Here is a 20,542-nt window from a genome sequence, read left to right on the forward strand (position 1 = left end):
CAGCAATCCAAACAAAAGAGCTCAGTATACAAAGTTCTGGATTGCCACGGTTCAGTCCATTTTGACCTTCCTGCACAAGGATGACTAGATGTGCTCAATAGATCTTTAGGATGCATAGTATCACATCAAAATGAACAAATGATCCAGGAGATACCTTCACTTCCAGCTGGGAGCCAGTCATTACCAATTGAGAACCCTGCCCTTTGGTCTCACCACAATCCCCAGGGTGTTCACCAAATACATGGCAGTAGTAGCATTTCACTTGAGACTGCAGGGATTCCGGGTGTTTCTCTACTTGGACAACTGGCTCATAACCACTGCGGCCAGGCATTTTCTGATAAAAGCACGAGACTATGTACTTCAGCTTTGCTCTCATGTAGGAATTACCATCAATCACAACACATCTCAGCTAAAACCATCTCAGACACTAAATTTCATAGGGACCTTGTTCAGTACAGTATCAGTGACAGCTTCCCTTCCCTTACCAAGGGTACAAGCTATTTGATTTCAAGTTAGAGAGATAATTCAAAATTCTTCTCTATCAGCTGTATTGCTTCTACAAGCCTTTCGGGTCAATGTCCACTGCAATAGTTCTGGTTCTGTTAGCAAGGTACAATATGAACATTCTTCAACAAACCATAGCACTTCAGTGATCCATTTTGTACCAACCTGTATCCACCCAGATCAGAATGACTCAAGCATGCAAAAAGTACCTTTTGTGGTGGATTCTCTCAGATCAGATATTATAAATCCTTCCCTGGCCTAAATCCATAGTGATCATGGATGCTTCCCAAATTGGGTGGGGGGACACTTCTTGAGAAAGACAGTTCAAGGCACATGGTCCCCCGAAGAGGCCAACATGCATATCCATGTCCTGGAAATGAGAGCACAACTCCTAGAATTACAGGCCTTTTGGGACTCTCTCCCTTCCAGGACTATTAAGATTCAGACAGACAATATGTCAGTGGTATGGTACGTCAACAAACAAGGAGGAACCAGATCTTACCATCATGAAGCCTCAGAGTGTAGCAATGGGTGATCTCATCCAATTGATTTTTGATAGCAACACACATTCAGGGGAAATCCAGTGTGATAGCAGACAACTTGAACAGGTCCATTTTATTACCTCACAAGAGGTCTCTCAACATGAAAGTGGCAGAAAAGATATTTTGCCAATGGGGCTAGCCTTGCAGCAACCTCTTTGCATCCCCCCTCAACAAAAAGTGCAGCAGTTTCTTTGCCCTGATCCCCCCACCGGGGGAATCGCAGAGAGATGCTGTCCTGTACATTTGGCCCTCAGGTCTCTTTTACACTTACCCCCCAAACCCCTTAATCCCCAAGTTTCTCCAGAAAGCATTTTGCATCTTGATTGAAGAGCACAGTTCATCCTCATTGCACCTTATTGGCCTCGTCAGATTTGGTTCCCATTTATTTACCCTAATCTAGTTCACCCACCATGGATTCTGGATCCAATTCTAGACCTCCTGTCTCACCAGACAGGCATGATTCACCTGGATATTTCAGGCCTAAAGTTGACTGCATGGTTTCTCCACTTCCGTTAATAGCCAGACATTCAAGGCTGTCCTCCTTTGTACGTCACACTCTTTTCTCTTCCCATAAACCTTCCACTAGAAAAATTTACAGAAGCAAATGAAAAAGATTTGCTTTTTGGTCCCAACAAAGAGTCACTGACCCTTTTTCAGCACCAGCACCTATAGTTCTGGAGTTTTTGTCTGCAATATTTAATGAAGGTGCAAGCTCCTCCACTGTTAAAGTTCAACTAGCTGCCATTTCTAATTTTCAAATAGGAGTAAATGATTCCTCTTTAGCTTCTTCAAAACATTGCAAGGCCTTTATAAGGCTAACTTTTCTTAGATCCATCTCTGGCATGTGATTTGAATTTGGTATTACAGGCTTTAACTCAGTCTCCATTTGAACCATCAGCAAAATGTGAACTAAAATTTTTAACCTGGAAAACTATCTTTTTGGTAGCTATAACCTCTGCTTGAAGGGAATCTGAATTTCAAGCCCCATTTTCTAAACCTTCTTATTTAATTTTCCATAAAACAGGGTAGCGCTACGTACCAACCCATCCTTCCTTCCTAAGGTGGTGTCACAATCCAACATCCATCAGTCTTTAATCTTCCAGTTTTCTTTCCAAATTTCACAAACAAAGGAGTGTACATGTTACATTTGTTGGATGTTCACAGGCAGTTATGTTGCTGTTTGCATAGAACAAAAGATGTGAGAAAAACAAATTGAGCAAAACAGTTACCAAAGTAACTTTAGCCAAATGGTTAAAGGATTGCATTTGTCTACAACAAGCTAGGTTTGTTTTGTCGAAACCTTTAAGAGCCCATTCAACCAGGTCCATGGCAGCTTTATCAGTATTTTTATCTAGGTCCTTCAAGGATGATATTATTATGGCTGCAACCTGGGCTAATCATCATAGCTTTATTACTCATTACAAACTGGATCTGGTTTCGAGGAGAAGAACAGCCATCGGCTCAACAATGCTCAGCAATATCCTTCCTTAGAGTCCACCAAAAATTCAGGTAGCTGGGGACTCTGTCCCAATTGTTGAGGAATGATCCAAAACCAAACACAAGCAGGTTTCCGGAACAGGTAGAAAGAAAATGCAATAATAGAAGAACAACCAGCTAGTCAGCTGATCATTTAGCCAAAATACAAAGTCAAAGTTAAGTGCTTTCGTCTACTTACAAAGACATCATCAGAACTGTGATTCTCAACTAAAATTCATCCCTTTTGAACTACATGAACTAAGACATACCCCCACAGCACTCAATCAAAAAGAATGACATCACCACTGATTTCTTAAAGGGCACATGGAACATTTAGTTGGAATTATATCCCAGTAAAAATACATAAGTCCAGGGGACTATTATCATACCATGCAAGCTCATTTTTTATTTCACTTGAAACTGAAATGTTGTCATTGAGACCGGGTGAATTGGCTGCATTAAGTCTAATTTGCCAGCATTTTAATTCGAGCCCACCCCCTCAACAACTGTCTTCATTGGCCCCTGACTCTCTTCATCCTGTCCCCTCCAGGCAGCTGACCTGTCCAAGCCTGGAGACAGTCCTCATCCAGGACTGTGTTCACACTTCCAAGTCCTCCCTGGAGTATCCCTCTGTGTAGCCTCCTCAAAAGCATATGTGCAAAAGGAAGCACCTAGATTCCCCACAGGAATCCTTGACTAAAGACACTAACTTCGATGAAGTGAAGGAGTCCCCCACATTACCCTTTTAGGATGGCTCCTTTGGTGACATAGTCAAACTTTTGAGGCAGAAAGATGGTTGGTCTTCTGGAGCGGCCCCCCCCCCCCCCCCCGGAGGAACCAGTCTTTCACGAGGCATTTGGAGGCAGCTCAGCTACATCCTGGGTAGTCCTACCAGCTGATGAGATTGTGGACCTCATCTCCACCCTGGCTTAGAAGGATTTGGATGCCATGGAGCTTATCCCAGATATCCCAGGTAAGTACCTCATTGCACCAGATGATCAAGGCCATTGGAGCAAAGGTCCCCCAGTAGATACAATGGTGGAAGCAGCAGCCACCAAGAAGGAACTTGCTAAACAAAGTTCTTCTGTCCATCCCCCAGAGAGTCCAGGGCATTGGACAAGTTTGGGAAGTGTGTTTATGCATCAGCAACCTTTGCTGTAAGGTCGCTGAACTACTTGGCACATGTTACACGATTTTAGAGTGACTTGATCAAGGAGTTTTCCAGTGCCTTCTCAGGTCCATGTCTTTGGAGGACAAAAGGATCATTGCAACTGGCGACACTACAGCCCCTGTACAGTGCCTGTATGAGGGTGATTTTTCAAGCCTCAAAGGGAGCTTTGAGAGCCGTGGGTTCAGGAATTGCCAAAAGTGGCATGCCTAGATGTGCCTTTATGATTTTCCAGAGCCTTTTAAGTCATCATTCATCAGTGCTCCCTTTGATGGATTGACCTTATTCAGTCCCAAGGTGAAAGAAGCCCTGTCTAGGAGTGAACAGAATGGGAAGGCATTATCTGCTGTAGGGATACATTTCTCTACCCCTCTAAGGACTTTTTCCCAGAACCAGAGAGGGGGTAGGAAGATGTGGTTCCATAAATTGCAAGTCTCTTCCCAGCACTTCTATGGGAACAGGTTCCCTTAAGGCAGAAGGGGAGACTTTAATGGTAGACATTGCCCATGTGGCAGAGGAGGCCTGCAACAAAAAGGCTTCAGGAGTCCTTTCTCTGAGAAGCCCTTCTGGTGCTCCTGAAAGGCTGCATGACTGCTGCACTCTGGAGGCAGTGGGAAGTGCTTATACCTGTACCTGGAAACCTGGATATCCATCATCAAAGATATTTCAGTGCAGAGGATCATATCCAGAGGTTACTACATACCCTTTTCCCTTAAGCTTCCCATTCGGCCCACAGGACGTTCCACCCAGTCAAAGGAAGGCAACAGCTGCAGAAATAGAAAACCCTGCTAGCCAAAAAAGGCACGCAATGGTCCTCCTAGACCAGCAAGGGTTCAGAACTTACTCAAGGTCCTTTTCAGGGCCAAAGAAAAATGGGGACCTGAAGCCTATCTTTGATCTCAGCAATTTGAATCAGTTTGTCAGAATCCCGAAGTTCTGAGTGGTCACATTTCAGTATGTTCTGCTGCTGTTGTGCAAGGATGATTGAATTTGCTTGATAGATCTCTGGGATGTGTACTATAATGTCAAAGTAGACAAGCAATCCAGGAGACACCTATGCTTCCATTTGGGAACCAGTCATTACCAGTTCAGGGCCCTGCCCTTTGGCCTCACCACAACCCCCAGAGTGTTCACCAAGTGCATGGCGGTTGTCGCAGCTTACTTGAGACTGCTGGGATTCCAGATGTTTCCATATCTCAACAACTGGGTCCTCTCTGCTCCCACCAAGCATCTACTGATTCAAGCCAGAGACTACATTCTCCAACTGTGTCTTCAATGGATCTACTTGAGTATACCAAATTTCCATTAAATCGAATTTTACTTAACCGAGACGACAATACCGAAAACTTAGTATCTGATGTTGTCAGTCTTCATTCATTCTTGATGAATTGGACTCTGTTACCGATCCTTAGAACCAGGTCACACGTTATACAGCTCATGCCAGCCAAAAAAACTCTTGAGGTAAGACTCTACCCATAATGACCCTCTCTCTATTATCTCAAATCTCGTTTGCTGCTCAGATAGCAAGAAGTGTCAGCCGATCTTCTTCTTCTTCTTTCGGCTGCTCCCATTAGGGTTTGCCACAGCAGATCAACTGTTTACATTTCTTCCTGTCCTCTGCATCATGTTCTGTCACACCAACCACCTGCATGTCCTCTCTCACCACATCCATAAACCTTATCTTAGGCCTTCTTCTCTTCCTGTTACCTGGCAGCTTCATCCTTAGCATCTTTTTCCCAATATACTCTGCATCCCTCCCCAGCACATGTCCAAACCAACGTAATCTTGCCTCTCTGGCTTTGTCTCCAAACCTTCCAACCTGGGCTGACCCTCTAATATACTTATTCCTAATCCTGACCATCCTCGTCACACCCAATGCAAATCTTAACATCTTCAACTCTGCCACATCAAGCTCTGACTCCTGCCTTTTTGTCAATGCCACTGTCTCCAACCCGTATAACATAGCTGGTCTCACTACCCTCTTGTAGACCTTCTCTTTCACTCTTACTGGTACTTGTCTGTCACAAATCACTCCAGACACTCTTCTCCACCCACTCCATCCTGCCTGTACTCTCTTCTTCACCTTTCTTCCACACTCACCATTACTCTGAACTGCTGATCCCAAGTACTTAAACTCATTCACCTTCTCCACCTCTACTCCCTGCATCCTCACCATTCCTCTATCCTCCCTCTCATTCACACACATATATTCTGTCTTAGTCCTGCTGACCTTCATTCCTCTTCTCTCTAGAGCATATCTCCACTTCTCCAGGGTCTCCTCCACCTGTTCCCTACTCTCACTACAGATCACAGTGTCATCTGCAAAGAAGTGTCAGCCGATACTCTCTGCTAAGTTCAAAATGTATTAATCTTCTCTTAAAAATGTTCTCTTCCTTGTAAACCCTTACTTATTATTTTCTCTCGTTCATATTTATTGAGTGATTTTGCTTCTCTACCCTTATTACTTTATTTATTTATTTATTTATTCACATTTGTTGACCGGGAGTGTCTGACTGGACGTAGGTCCATTTTCAGCGGAGGCTCGGGGAGAAAAGCTCCACAGTTAAAATAAACAGAGAGTAGTTACATTGGATTGCATAGCAATTAACAATTTAACATAGCAATTAATTACAAACATATTTACAGATGAAGAACATAGTACATCAGTAGACAACTAGAATCTTTATCTGCGAAGTACATAACAGACAATGTTAAGTTGTCAATCTCGCCTTCATTCTTGCTGGATGGGTTCGGAGCCGATCCTCAGCTCCGACTCGGCAATACTAAAAGCTCGAGAGCTAATTCCACCGGCTCGAGGCTCCCCTATATCCCACAATGCTAGGCGGTAACTACTCAGATCTCGTTTGCCGCTATAGCTGGCGAGGTGCTCTTCTACCGGCTCAGGCAGGTTGGTTTAACTTTTACCTTTTTGGTACTTATAAAACTCGTTTTTGTGGTTTATATATAGCCCTTTTTAGTTTAACTTAGATGTTTAGATCTCTCGACCCCCTTCTTTGTCGAGTATATTTATTTCCCCTTCTTCCCTTATCTTTAGGCCTTCGGCCCCTTCCCCTCCCCACAGTCCTTCAGTGACTAAATTTAGTCTTCCCTTTTTTTGGTCAATAAGGGTTTTTGTGTGTGTGTGTGTGTGTGTGTTTGTGGCTTTAGCCTTTAGTTATTAGTTAATAACTTTTTTATTCAGGGTGTGTCTGTGTGTTTTTACTGTTGTCAGGCATTACCTTCGATGTCTAAAGAAAAGGTCTCAGGCTTCAAGAAGTGTGACTCGTGCTGTCAGAAAATGTCTCCGACAGACGGTCACACTTCTTGTGTGTATTGCCTGTGGCCGGTGCACCTGCAGGACTCATGTGCTGTCTGCCATGGTTTCAGCCCTCGAGTCCTGCAGGAGCGCAAAAACAAACTCATTTTAAGGGGTTTGTTAAAGCCTGAAGGCCCCCCGACTCAGTCCAGTTCGGGAAAACCTTCAAAGGCTTCAAAACAGTCGACTCCTGCTCCTGAGTCGACTGTAGAAATGTCGAAGCAGGTTCCGACATCGGCTCCGGCCGGAGCCGATGTTCTTGGGCCTAAAACTATTACCTCGGCTCCGGCTGGAGCCGAGGCTGTTAAGGCTTCATCGGCTCCGATACTATCGGAGCCACATTCTAAAAAGAGATCAAGATCCCCTTCCATAGGATCTACCTTTACTATTTGGCTCCGCTGGAGCCGGCTAGCAGCCCCATCGGCTCCGATACCATTATCGGAGCCATCTTACAGGAAGAGATCCAGGTCCCCCTCAATCGGTTCCGTACACTGGCACCAGGATCTCCTCTCCTTCGGAGCGGAGTCACAAATCACATTCCTCTCGGTCTTCCAGGTTGTCGGACCATGACTTGCAGAGGGTGGTGAGTAGACTTTTAAGTCCGAGGCACTGGCCCAAATGCTCCATAGCCCGACTTATCAGTCATTGGCTATTCCGTCCCTCATTATATTCCTCCTCCGACTCCTTTGAGTTCGAGCCAAGGCTTGTTGGACCCATCACTGTCGGTGCCGGATCCGATACCATCGTTTCTGCTCTGTCGTCGCTCGATCTCCTCTTTGGAGGGATCTCGGCGCCGGGCTTCCTCGTCGGCTCGAGGGGCGAGTGGCATCGGACCCTTGTCCGACCCGCTCTCCTCTCGGGCTTCGGCGCTGGTGAGTTCGGCTCCGACATCGGCTCGAGCCGTCTCTGTCGGTGCCGGGAGGGGTCCTTGTCTCTTCGGAGCGAGGGCCTCGGACCTTGCCTGACAGGGATGCCTTCAAGGTCATGCGAGCGTGCTAGAACCGGTTCTGCCCGCAGTCGGTTCCATCAGCTCCTCCTTCTACAGTGCCTGTGGAGATTTCTGCTCACCCCTTGTCTCACACCGTGAGAACCAACTCCTCAAGTTTCCCCATTGGGAATTTCCTCCTCTTCCGAGGTCTCTCCTGACCCTGCAGGAGATCCCCCTAGGAAGAGGCAGTGCAAGAGGAAGCACATTGACTCCCTGAGTCTATCACCTCTGACACTGACTTGGAGGAATCGAAGGGTCCCCGTTCCCCCTCTGAGGATGTCTCCTTTGCGGACATCCTAGAAATACTCAAACAGAGGGGAAATTGGCCAGCCCTTAACCCCTCAGAGGACGAGTCAGTGTATCTTGAGGCGTTTGGTTCTCGCCCTTCTACCTCCTGGGTGTCCCCTCCCTTTGACCCCCTTATGGAAGTGGTGGCAAGGAAGGCTTGGACGGCTCCTGACTCAGTGGAACCCACCCCGAGGAGACCATCTAAATTTATCACTGCTCCCTCAGACAAACAGTTTCTCTCCAAAGGTGTCCCGGTTGATGCCATGGTGGTGGCTGCGGCCACAAAGAAGGAACTAGCTGATCCTTCTGTTCCTGTCCATCCTCCTAATAAAGAATCTAGGACCATGGACAGGTACGGCAAGCGGATGTTTTCGTCAGCGACCTTTTCTATGCGGTCGCTGAACTACTTATGCCACTTCACCCGTCTCCAAAGAGATTTACTCAAGGATATGGGTGAACTGATGAAGGATCCTACAGCTGAGGGGTTCAAAGACACAATGAACTCCCAGTTGGCAACCCTAAATTCAATAGAGAACTCCTCCATGCGACTGGTTTCATACGTAGCAGATGGAGCGAGTAGATCTGCAGGCACAGGCATTGCCTTACGAAGGCACGCCTGGATGCGACTGTGCAATTTTGCGGACCCTTTCAAGGCGTCCTTCACCAACTCCCCCTTTGACGGATCATCTTTGTTTGGTCCACAGGTGAAGGATACATTGACCAAGTGCGAGGTGGAAGGTAAGACTCTCTCTGCCGTAGGAGTCCGTTTTTCCACCCCTTCTAGACCCTATCCCAAAGGTCAGAGGGGAGGGAAGATGTGGTTTCGAAAACAATCTCAGGGAGTCTCATCTGACACACAGGCCCGATTCCCCTCTAGAGGCAGAGGGGGGAACAATCATCGACGCTGCCGCAGAGGCAGAGGAGGTCCGCAAAACCAGGGTAGCATAGAGGTGTTCTCTGACAAACCCTTTCAGCACCCCTGAGGGGCTTCCCGGCTGTCCGCCTTCGGAGGCAGTCGGGGGAAGATTATCACTGTACCCAGAAGCCTGGCTTTCCCTAACACAAGACAAATGGGTACAGTCGATCATATCCGAGGGTTACAAAATTCCCTTTATTCACATTCCAACTCAACCAAAAAAATCCCTTCCAGATGTTCCACCCGGTCTAAGGGACAAAGCAGCATTGGAAGTTTCAAAGCTGCTATTAAAAAGAGTCATCCAACCAGTCCCAGCAAAGCAAGGATCCGGAATCTACTCCAAATTCTTTTTGGTACCAAAAAAAAACAGGGGACTGGAGGCCCATTCTAGATCTCAGTCATTTAAACAAGTTTGTCAAGAAAACAAAATTCCGGATGGTCACGCTACAGTCCATCCTACCCTTTTTGGGTCAGGACAATTGGATGTGCTCGATAGATCTTCAGGATGCGTACTATCACATCAAAATGAACCAAAGCTCCAGGAGATATCTCCGCTTCAGGCTGGGAGCCAGTCACTACCAGTTCAGAGCCCTGCCCTTTGGTCTCACTACAGCCCCCCGGGTGTTCACCAAATGCATGGCAGTGGTCACGGCTCACTTGAGGCGCCAGGGATTCCAGGTGTTTCCATATCTGGACGATTGGCTCCTTACGGCCACCACCAGGCATCAGCTTCTACTATCCAGAAATTTCACCATGCAAACCTGTCAAGCTCTAGGCATCTCAATAAATTTCGAAAAATCTGCCTTGTCGCCTTCTCAGTCTATTACTTTCATAGGCGCCAAATTAGATACGCAGACTCTTTCAGCAACACTCACAGAGCAGAGGGTTTTAGACATTCGGAATCAAGTATCCCTTCTGTTGCATTTGGTCAAAGTCAAAGCCCGACTGGTGTTAAAGGTACTAGGACTCATGGCGGCAGCTATTCCTCTTCTCCCCTTAGCTCGCCTTTACATGAGGATCCTCCAGTGGATGCTCTTTACCCAATGGTCCTTTCAACGTCTCCCAATGTCCCATACCATACTGATAACTCAAGTATGCAAGAACCAACTATCTTGGTGGGTCACGTCACCTCAACTCCTCCAAGGAAGACCCTTCACTCTCCCCCCTCCAGTTGCCACGTTGACAACAGATGCCTCCCTGATCGGGTGGGGGGGGCATTATCAGGGCAGGACAGTCCAGGGCACATGGCAACCCTTCGAGTGCCACTTGCACATAAATGTCCTAGAGATGAGAGCAGTGCTTTTAGTGTTGCAAGCCCTTCACGACTCTCTTCCCAAAGGGACTGTTGCAATTCTAACGGACAACATGTCCGTGGTGTGGTACATCAACAAACAAGGCGGAACCAGATCATACCCTTTATGTCGAGAAGCACTCAGACTTTGGCAATGGGCGATCTCTTCTCAACGTTTTCTGACGGCGACGCACATCCCCGGGAAATCCAACGTCATTGCAGACAGGTTGAGCAGAGCAATTCTCATGCCACACGGGTGGTCTCTAAAGACATCAGTTCTAGAAGAGGTATTTCTAAGATGGGGCCATCCTTGCTGCGATCTTTTTGCTACTCCTCAAAACAGCAAGTGTCAAGACTTCTTCACGCTCTTCCCGTTACCAGGCCATCCCACCAGAGACGCTCTAGTCCACGATTGGCCCCGGGGACTTCTGTATGCTTTTCCCCCCTTTCCATTGATACCTCAACTAATTCAGAAAGCCATCGCATTGAGAGTGACTATGATCCTCATTGCCCCTTACTGGTCTCGACAGATATAGTTCCCCTTTCTTCATCGTTACCTTTTGGAGCAGCCTTGGCATCTGGACCCAGTACCAGATCTGATTACCCATCAGTCGGGTCAGCTGCACCAATCTCTGTCTTCCCTAAACCTCACAGCATGGTTTCTCCAATTCCTACCTTAGCCAGGCTTCCTCAATATCTCGCTCGGTCCGAGATATATTGATAGCCTCTCATAAATCCTCTACCCGGAAGATTTATACTAGTAAATGGAAACGTTTTCCCTTTGGGCATCATCGAAAAACATTGATCCTTTTACTGCATCTATCCAGTCCATTTTAGACTTCCTGGCGGAACTTTTCATTTAGGATCTTCTGCATCAACCATTAGAGTTCAGTTGGCTGCCATTTCAAATTTTCATGTGGGTGTTTCAGAATCCAGCATTATGGCTCACAAGCTCTGTAAGGCCTTCCTAAGAGGTATATTTCTCCTCAAACCTCCGATCAAAGACCCTCCACCTCAATGGGATTTAAACTTGGTTCTGGCGTCTTTAATTCTCCCCTTCAACCAGCGGCTTCATGTTCTCTGAAATTGCTTTCCTGGAAGACACTTTTCTGGTAGCTATAACTTCAGCGAAAGAGTATCAGAACTCCAAGCCCTCTGCAGTCGTCCTCCTTACCTAGTTTTTCACAAAGACAGAGTATCTCTCGACGAACCCATCCTTTTACCAAAAATCTCTTCTCAAATTAACCTAAACCAGATTATTGATCTCCCGTCTTTTTCCCTAACTATTCAAATAGATCAGAGCAAAAGCTGCATTTTTGGATGTTCATCGCCAACTGAGATATTACTTAGACAGAACTAAACAACTCAGGAAATCTGATCAATTGTTTCTGTCATATGCAGAAGGAAGACTAGGCCTTCCAGTTACCAAAGTATCTCTGTCTAGATGGCTAACTTCTACAATTACTTTCATCTATGAGATTAGACATCAGAAATTACCCTCAAGACCTAGAGCTCACTCAACCAGGGCATTAGCTACATCCATAGCCTTTCAGGACAGGTTGCCAATAGACTCAATCTGTGCAGCAGCCACATGGGCTTCTCCTCATACATTCATTTCACATTACAAATTGGACATGGTTTCCAGAAGCCGTGCCAATTTTGGTTCCACTGTTCTCAAGAGTCTGTTCCGATGGGCCACCCGGGATAAGGTGCTAGGGACGCGGTCCCATCCAGCAAGAATGAAGGCGAGATTGACAACTTAACATTAAGAAGTTATGTACCTACCATAACGTTCCATGTTAGTTGTCTTCTTCTCGCTTTCTTAAGGCCCCTCCCTCCTTCCCCCAAGCCTGGACAGACCGACCGGAATTCTTTGTGTTTCTTCTTCCGAAACTTGTTACTCCTTTTTGGAGACTAGTATTGCTTGGTATAGCTACCAAACGAGATCTGAGTAGTTACCGCCTAGCATTGTGGGATATAGGGGAGCCTCGAGCCAGTGGAATTAGCTCTCGAGCTTTTAGTATTGCCGAGTCAGAGCCGAGGATCGGCTCCGAACCCATCCAGCAAGAAAGAAGGCGAGAAGAAGACAACTAACATGGAACGTTATGGTAGGTACATAACTTCTTATTAACAAATGTTACAGTAAGAAGTTCCTGCTGTATAAAAAGTACTAGGCTTATGAGCATCTGAGCTTGCTATAATCAAGGTAGTTAGTGGGGTGGAAAGAAAGGTAGTGGTTGGATGGGGTGGGTGATATTAGAGTGGGAGTTGCAAGGGCATAGCCATCATGTTTTTAGGTGCGCTTTTAGTAAAGTTTTGAAGTGGGTGCATGATGGTACGGAGGTAATTGTGGGTGGTAGGGAGTTCCATAATTTGGCTATGGCGCAAGAGAATAGTGCTTCACCAGCAGAGTTATTGGCTTTAGTGATCTGCAAGTGATTTTTGTTGCTGGATCTTAGTGGTCTGGTGGTGCGATAGGGTTGGAGTAGATTCTGGAGAGATGGGACATTTAGTGGATGGCTTACTAGTTTGTGGGTGAGTGATAGTTGATACCATTGAAGGAGGTGTGGGAGTTCAAGTCAGCCCATTTCAGCAAGTGAGAGACAGTGGTGACTACGGTAGGATGCCCCTGTGGCGAATTTGGCGATTTTGTTGTAGCAAGTCTCTAGCTTGTTTAGATTGCATTGCCTTAAGTTAGTATATATTGGAGAGGCATAAAGTAGGGTGGAGATAAGGTGGGAATTTGCTATTGAAATCTTTGCTGCTTTGGTGAGAAGTTGCTTATTTCTGTATAACGCACCTAGTTTTTTTGTGGACTTTTTTATGGTCATGGATATGTGAATGTCAAATTTTAGTTTATTGTCTATTTCCACTCATAGCAATTTGGTGTGTTCAGTTGGGTATATAGTGGTGTTGTCTTTTGCTGTGATGTTAAAGTGAGAGTTGTTTTGAGTATGTTTGGTGGGTTGGAAGATGAGTAGTTTAGTTTTGTTTGGGTTGAGTATTAATTGGGCATCTGATAACCAAGTTTTGACAGAGAAAAAGGCTTCCTGTGTGACTTTTTGCAGTTTGGGTAAAGACTGCACTGACCAGATGATGGTTGAGTCATCTGGGTATTGTATGAGTGTGCCATGTTTGGTGGCAGAGGCTAGATTATTGGTGAAAACAGAGAAGAGTAGGGGTCCAAGGATGGATCCTTGGGGAACCCCTATGGAGACAGGTAGTTGGGGAGATATGTCATTCTGCCATAAAGTGGATTGTTGGCGGTCAGACAGGTAACTGAAACCAGTTGGTGACTGATTGAGAGAAGGATAGATTATTGAGGACAGAGATGAGTTGTTTGTGTGGGACCATGTCAAATGCTTTAGATAGGTCTAGGAAAGTGGCAGAGGAGAGATAGCCATTGTTTTTATGCTGAAGGATAGTGTTAGTAAAGGAGAGTAAGGCAGTGGTGGTGCTATGGGTTGGTCGGAAACCATGCTGAGTATTGGAAAGGAGGTTGTTAGTAAGGAGGTATTCTGAGACCTGAGAATGTATGCATCTCTCTAGTATTTTGGAGAGTGGAGAGAGAATAGCTATGGGGCGGTAATTGGTTAGTTCTGTGGAGGGGCCGCCTTTGTGGAGGGGAATTATATGTGATACTTTCCACAGTGTGGGAACATAACTTTCTGACAGAAACCGGTTAATCAAGATGGATACTGGGTAGGCCAGACCATCAGCTGCGATTTGTAGGCATTCACTTGGGAGGTTGTCTGCTGCTAATTTGGTGGGCTTAAGTTTAGTTAAGAGTTTTTTATGTTGGAGGTAGGTACAGGAGAAAAAGAGAAGGCAGTGGGGAGATTACTAGTTGAAGGTGTGGGTTGGAGGGGAGGGGTTTGTGTTGTTTAGCTAGTGATAGTATGGTTTGTGTGAAGTGTGTGTGTTGAATGAGGTAGCAATATTTTTGGAGGAGTGAGGGATGTTAGGAGGAGGGGTACTGATTTTACCTTGGTGGAGGATGGAGTTTATGGAGGACTAGAATTGTTTGGGGCTGTGTTGGGAGGAGTCTAGGGCCGACTGGTAGTATCGGAATTTGTCCTGTTTTATTAGCTTTTTAACTCTATTGCGTAGTTCTAGGAATTTCTGTCTAGTTGAGGGGTTTTTGGTTTTGCACCAGTGCTCCCAGGCTTTATCCCAGTTTTTCATTTATGACTTAGTGGTTTTCTATAGCCATGGGGAGGGTTGTGCTTTCATTCTGGAAAGTCTTATGGGGGCATGGTAATTAAGGATGCTCAGGAAGGTAGTATTAAAAAATTCAACTGCGTCATCAAGACTGAGGTACTTTAGGGGATGCCATTTTCATTCTTTGAGAGATGAGATGAATGTCAGTGGGTTAAAGTTTAGTTTTTTACGTATTTGACAGTAGATGACAGGTTTAGCTTAGTATAGGTATTTTTTGAGTAGGAATGTTGGGGAGTGATCACTGATAAGCAGCCTGTTACATATGACTGGGGGCTCTTACTGACTAGTATCCAATCCAGGGTAGTGTGCTTGCTGGAGTTTTTATTTATCCTGGTTGGCGACTGGACTAGTTGGGTGAAGCCATGGAGGTTTAAATGATGGGTTGGATTGTTGCCAGAACAGGATTGCCAGTCAATATTGAAATCACCTAAAATGATAGTTTCTTGGGGAAGATGGTGGGTAGACAAGCTGAGGAGTTTTTCTAGTCGAGGGATGTTTTGGCCAGGTAGGAAGTAGCATCCAATTATGTTGATGGTTTTGTTTTGGTTTATTTTGAGGTTGGTATATATTATTTCTTCATTGCCTATTTGTGGAGCAGATGATTTTAAGATATGGATGTTTAGATGCTGTTTAAATATTATAGCTACACTCCCTCCTTTCTTGTTTAGCCGGTCTACTCTTAGTATGCCGTAACCGGTAGGGAGTATTTGCTCACTGGTAATGTGAGGTTTTAGCCAGGTTTCTGTCAGGATGACTATATCTGGGGAGTACAAGTCTATGGCGGCATGGAGTTCATGGACTTTGTTGGATATACTTCTAATATTTAGGCTTAGTAGAAGGAAGTCACTTGGCTTTCTATTGGCTGTGATATGGGAGAAGTTGTTGTTTCTAGTCTGATTATGAGGATTGGGGTTGGAGATGGTAGGGCCAGGGTTGGGGTGGATGTCTCCACTTAGGGCTAGTTTTGATATGCATAAGGTTATTATTTTTCTCAGTTTTAGAATGTGTTTGTTTATTAGGGAAACTTTATGATTGTGCTATGTGGGTAATAGGTATGGTGGGAGGGTTACTATGTTAAGTTGTAGGGATGCTTTATGTTTGAGTAATATAGTTGGTAGAATATGCGGGAGGTGCATAGGGATGGTTCTTGAGTTGGTGGGAGGGGAGCTGAGTGAGGGTGAGACATGAGTGGTGGTGTGAGTATTAGTACAGTGGTAGTGGTTGAGTGGGGGAATGATGGAGCTTTGGTAGGATGTAAGATATGCAAGGAGAGTGCATGCAGTGAGCATAGGTAAGGTATGCTTGTACATGTTAGTTGAGGAGGTGTGATAGTAGTGGGATAGTGGAGGAGGTAGTGTTCAGTTAGCACTGTGGCTGGCTATTGGAAAGATGGGAGGGGTTTGTGAGTGTAATAAAGGTAGGACCACTGGGGGCGGGAGGCAATAGGGGGCAGGGTGGGTAGAGACCCTGTTAGTTGCTGTTATGAGTGGCTGGAAACAATCGGGTAACAGAGTAAACTGATGAATGAACATATGATAGTGACAAAGGGTGGTTGTAGTTTTAAAAATGGTGCCTGCCACAGGTAATATTTATTAACTTTGGGATTGGCTTAAGGAAATAAACAGGGAAGGGGGATGGGGAGAACAAGGGTGTGAGCAGGCAGTTCTTTTGTACTGCTGCTAATGAGCCAAAGCAAATGACAAGTCTGTGTTTAAGAAACAATCAGAATTGACCAAGGACTGCTCTAAAATTGTAAGTCATTTCTTAACCATTTCCCAGGTGGAAAAACAGGATAACCTTGTATCAGTAGGCTACTGTGGTCTCAGTTTAAATTAACAAACACACAGTATTGATCAGTTATTTATACTATTTGCTAACAGAAGAGCATAAGAGAGAAAGTGGAAGATGAGTGTGTGTGTGTGTGTGGGGGGGGGGGGGGGGGGGGGGGGCTGCTTACAAGCCAAAGCACAGTGTTCTCCAGGGGAAAATGAATATTGGCTCAGACAGGTAGACACATACTCAAAGTTAACTTTAGCTGTTTGCAGACAGTTCAGACCCGGACTGCACTTTTCTTATAAGAATGATAAAGGTGGTACCGCAGTTGAATACTTAAGAGTGGTGTTAGGTTGGAGAGACACTGAGCTCCTCATGGGGCCTGTAGCAGAGTGGATTGTACCTTACCAGTATCCTAGTTACCATTGTTGATAACCTTCCCTCTCCCTCTTTACCTTTTAGGTACCTTTTATATTACCATTTTTGGTATTCCTCATCTTTTCTACCAGTCTTGGTATTTCTCTCTACCATCATTGGTAGTATTTCCAGCTATCCTGTTGTGTGTGTGAGTGTGTCTGTCAGCCTTTGGTGACTTTACTGTTACTCTCAAAATGGTGGAAAAACAGAAAGGCACTTTGGGTTTCAAGCAGTGCCAAGACTGTGGGCGAAAGATGTCTAATTTAGACTGGCATCTTTCATGTGTATACAGTTTGGGTGCACCTCATTTGGATATTTACTGTTCAATCTGCAAGGGTTTCAGTACCAGAGCCGTAGTAGAGAGACAAAACAAACTGATCTTAAAAGGAATGTTAAAATCATCTTTTGAAGAGGTTTTGTCTAAGTATCATACCACCTGTAAATCTGACCATGCCAAAAAGAGAAGTTATTCGTTACCAAGCTCTTCAGTGGCACCGGTGACTAAGAAACACAAATCTTCGTTTCCATCAGTCTCCTCGGAACTCAAGACTAAAGTTCTAAAATTGATGGAACGAGAATCTTTGGCACTAGTTACTGCTGTTGTCATGGCACCAATAGCTTTGGCTCTGACGTCGGCACTGGGTTTCTTAATTTCCCAGTCAGTACCGTCTACACCATCTGCACCATTGCAGACTCGATCTACCCCTTTGATGCTGAAATCTGATTTATTACATGTTCCCAGGACAAGGTATTCTCCTTCCATAGACCCCTTCATGGTCAACTTCCCAGTCTTTTTTTGGAAAGTCCAGAATCTCCCTTCTGGTTGTCTGTTTGATCTTCCAGAAGTCTTTCCAAGGTAGACATTGTGAGATTGGTGGATCAGCTTTTGGTGGCCAGGGGTCTTCTTGCCCCTTCTCAGACCTCTCTCCCCTTTGGAGCTGGGTTTTTTTTCTCCTAGGACTTCTCTTTATTTTCCTCCTCTGATCTCCTCGGTAAGCTTAGAGCCCACCACTTTGATTTCCACAGTTCCAGCTGTCCTGGTGCCGATAAGCACTTCTTCAGTTCTAGAGACTGCTCTGACATCTTAAGTTCCCTCAGAACTGGTAGATTCTCGGGGTCATAGCTCAGCTGTCATTTCCGAGGGTTTCGCACCGGTTCCTGTTTTTTATTTGGAGCTGTCCTTGGCTCTTGGAGCCCCGATACATGCGAGTTCTTCCCTGGCTCCTGCTTTGGATGGTGGCCCTTCAGAGCAGGGTGTGACCTCAGCTCCAAGGTTGACTTAAAGGTTCATAGGTTGGTACTAGGGTATTGGCCCAAGGGCCTATACAAGCCTAGCCATAACAATTCCCTGGCTATTTCTTCCCACAGTATTTACTTCCCTGGACCCTTGTCTAGCAGGGCGACTGACGTGATCCCCATGGTGAATTTCCTATCTCCCATCCAATCATCAAGGTTCCTTTTGAAGAGGGCCAAAGAGGCACTGTGCTTGTCATGTATGGGTAGTCTGTTCCAGAGTCTGGGGAGTCTCTGGGTCAGGAACCTATCCCTCCAGCATGTTTTGTTCATTGTGATGGCAAGGTTTAGATTCCTAGAGCATGTGTCTCTGAGGGATTGGGATTTCTTTAAGTGTAGCATGTCCAACAGCTCTGGGTTTGATATGGCCTTGTATGTTAAGCAGAGATCACCTCTGAGTAAACGATATGCAACAGAGTATAGGTGGAGTTTTTTTTAGATGGTCAGCATAGGGCATCTGCTTTAGGCCTGTGATTCTTTTAGTGAGGTATTTCTGTGGCCTTTCCAGTTGTTGCAGATGTCTTGAAAGGTACATACCAAACGGGGTGTTGTATTCTATAATGGGGTCTAATGAGGGATGAGTACAGTGGGACAATGACCTCCTTTTTTCTGGATGAAAAGCCTTTAGTGATGAGGTGTGCCACATAGAAGGATTTCCTGACTGTTGTGGCGATGTGATTATCAAAGGTAAGACCACTGTCCACCTGTGTCCCTCTTGGCTCTGGCTCCCATCCCTCTTCGGGGGGGGGGGCTGCCTTCCCAAGCCATGGAGAGGGTGTTAGCCCATGTGGCTTCTCAACTGGCTCCTTCTGTAATGTCTTTACCTTCTTGTCCAGAGCTGCCATTATCTTCTACGTCAGGGCAGCGAGCACCGAAGTTGCAAGTTACCCCCTGTACAAGGCCCCACTCCTTGGGAGTCTTCCTCAGAGATTCCCACTGAGGAACCACCCTGAAAGAAGATGTGCAAGAAGAAGCACATCGATTCACCTGAAGAATCTATCACAGAAGACACAGACTTTGACGAAGGGGAGGGTTCCCACCAGTTGCTTCCCTGAAGATGTTTCCTTCGGGGACATCCTGGAGATCCTACAACAGAGGGGTGATTGGAAGCCCGAGGACCTGTCCTCTGAGGAATCCATGTACTTGCAAGCCCTTGGTGCTCACTCATCTACTTCCTGGTTGACTCCGCCTGCTTATGACCTTATTAAAGTGATCACACAGTGGGCATGGAAGGGCCCTGACTCCATAGAGCCAGTTACCTGGAGACCCACAAAATCTTATCAGCCCCTGAAGATCACCAATATTGGGCAAAAGGCTTACCAGTAGATGCTATGGTGGTGGCGGCAGCGACCAAGAAGGAAATTGCCGATGAGAGTCCCACTGTCCATCCACCTAACCAAGAATCTCGGAACATGGACAAATTTGGAAAGTGGGTCTGTGCTTCATTGACCTTCGCCCTTGGGTCCTTCAATTTCATGGCACATTTCACTAGACTCCAGAGGGATCTGATTAAGGTGTTATCAGATATGCTTGCTTGAACTGTGTTTAATGAAGTACGGGACAAAGTTGCCTCTCAGCTGGCCACCCTGGAGTCTATATTGAACTCATCTATGTGGCTCATTGCACCTGCAGCTTAGGGGACAATCAGAGCAGCGTGTTCAGGTGTTGCCATAAGGCGTCACACCTGGATACATTTATTTATTTATTTATTTATTTATTTTATTTATTTTATTTCAGTTTGATTACCGGGGAAGTCCACTGGGCCAAGAAGTACCCATTTTCAGTGGAGGCCCGGGGAGAAAAGCTCCAAAGGCAGTACAATTAATGCAATAGAATGTCCACAAAGCAATAATACATAAAAGAACACTGCAAATGTAAATTACAATAGAATGACCACACAGCAAGAATACATATTAAGAACACTGGAAATGAAAAGTACCTAACATAATTTGCAATATTTCATCCTTACACTCCAACTACAGTCTACAGCTACAATTACAGTCTGTTAGGTACTAACATAATTTGCAATATTTTCATCCTTACAGTCAAGTGAGAGTCAGCTAAACCATTAGCTGGAATTAGAGAGCAGAAAGGTTCTGGAGTAGAGGGGCTTAGGGTAGAAAAACCTTGAAATTATGTAGGGTGAAAGCAGGAGCATTTCCATTTAGAAGACAGGTGTAAGAAGAGTTGGGTTTTGAAGTATTCCGTGTTAGGTATGGTCCTAAGTGAAGGAGGGAGAGAGTTCCATTTTCTACCTAGAGAGAAGGATAGTAGTTGCTGGCCGGTGGGGTGTTTAGGTCTAGGAATGGAGATTAGATTTTGGTGTTCGGATCTTAATGATCGGTTAGG

General features: G+C 45.5%; 1 protein-coding gene across 1 annotated transcript in view; it reads left to right on the plus strand.

Annotated features, from left to right (window-relative positions):
- Nucleotides 1–20,542, plus strand: part of LOC122810830 (voltage-dependent P/Q-type calcium channel subunit alpha-1A-like) — a 954,642-nt gene that overhangs the window by 508,276 nt on the left and 425,824 nt on the right. The gene's annotated exons all lie outside the window — the stretch shown is intronic.

The sequence above is a fragment of the Protopterus annectens genome, chromosome 9.part0 (assembly GCF_019279795.1).
Source record: "Protopterus annectens isolate FY-2018-M chromosome 9.part0, PAN1.0, whole genome shotgun sequence".
NCBI classification, from domain to species: Eukaryota; Metazoa; Chordata; order Ceratodontiformes; family Protopteridae; genus Protopterus; species Protopterus annectens.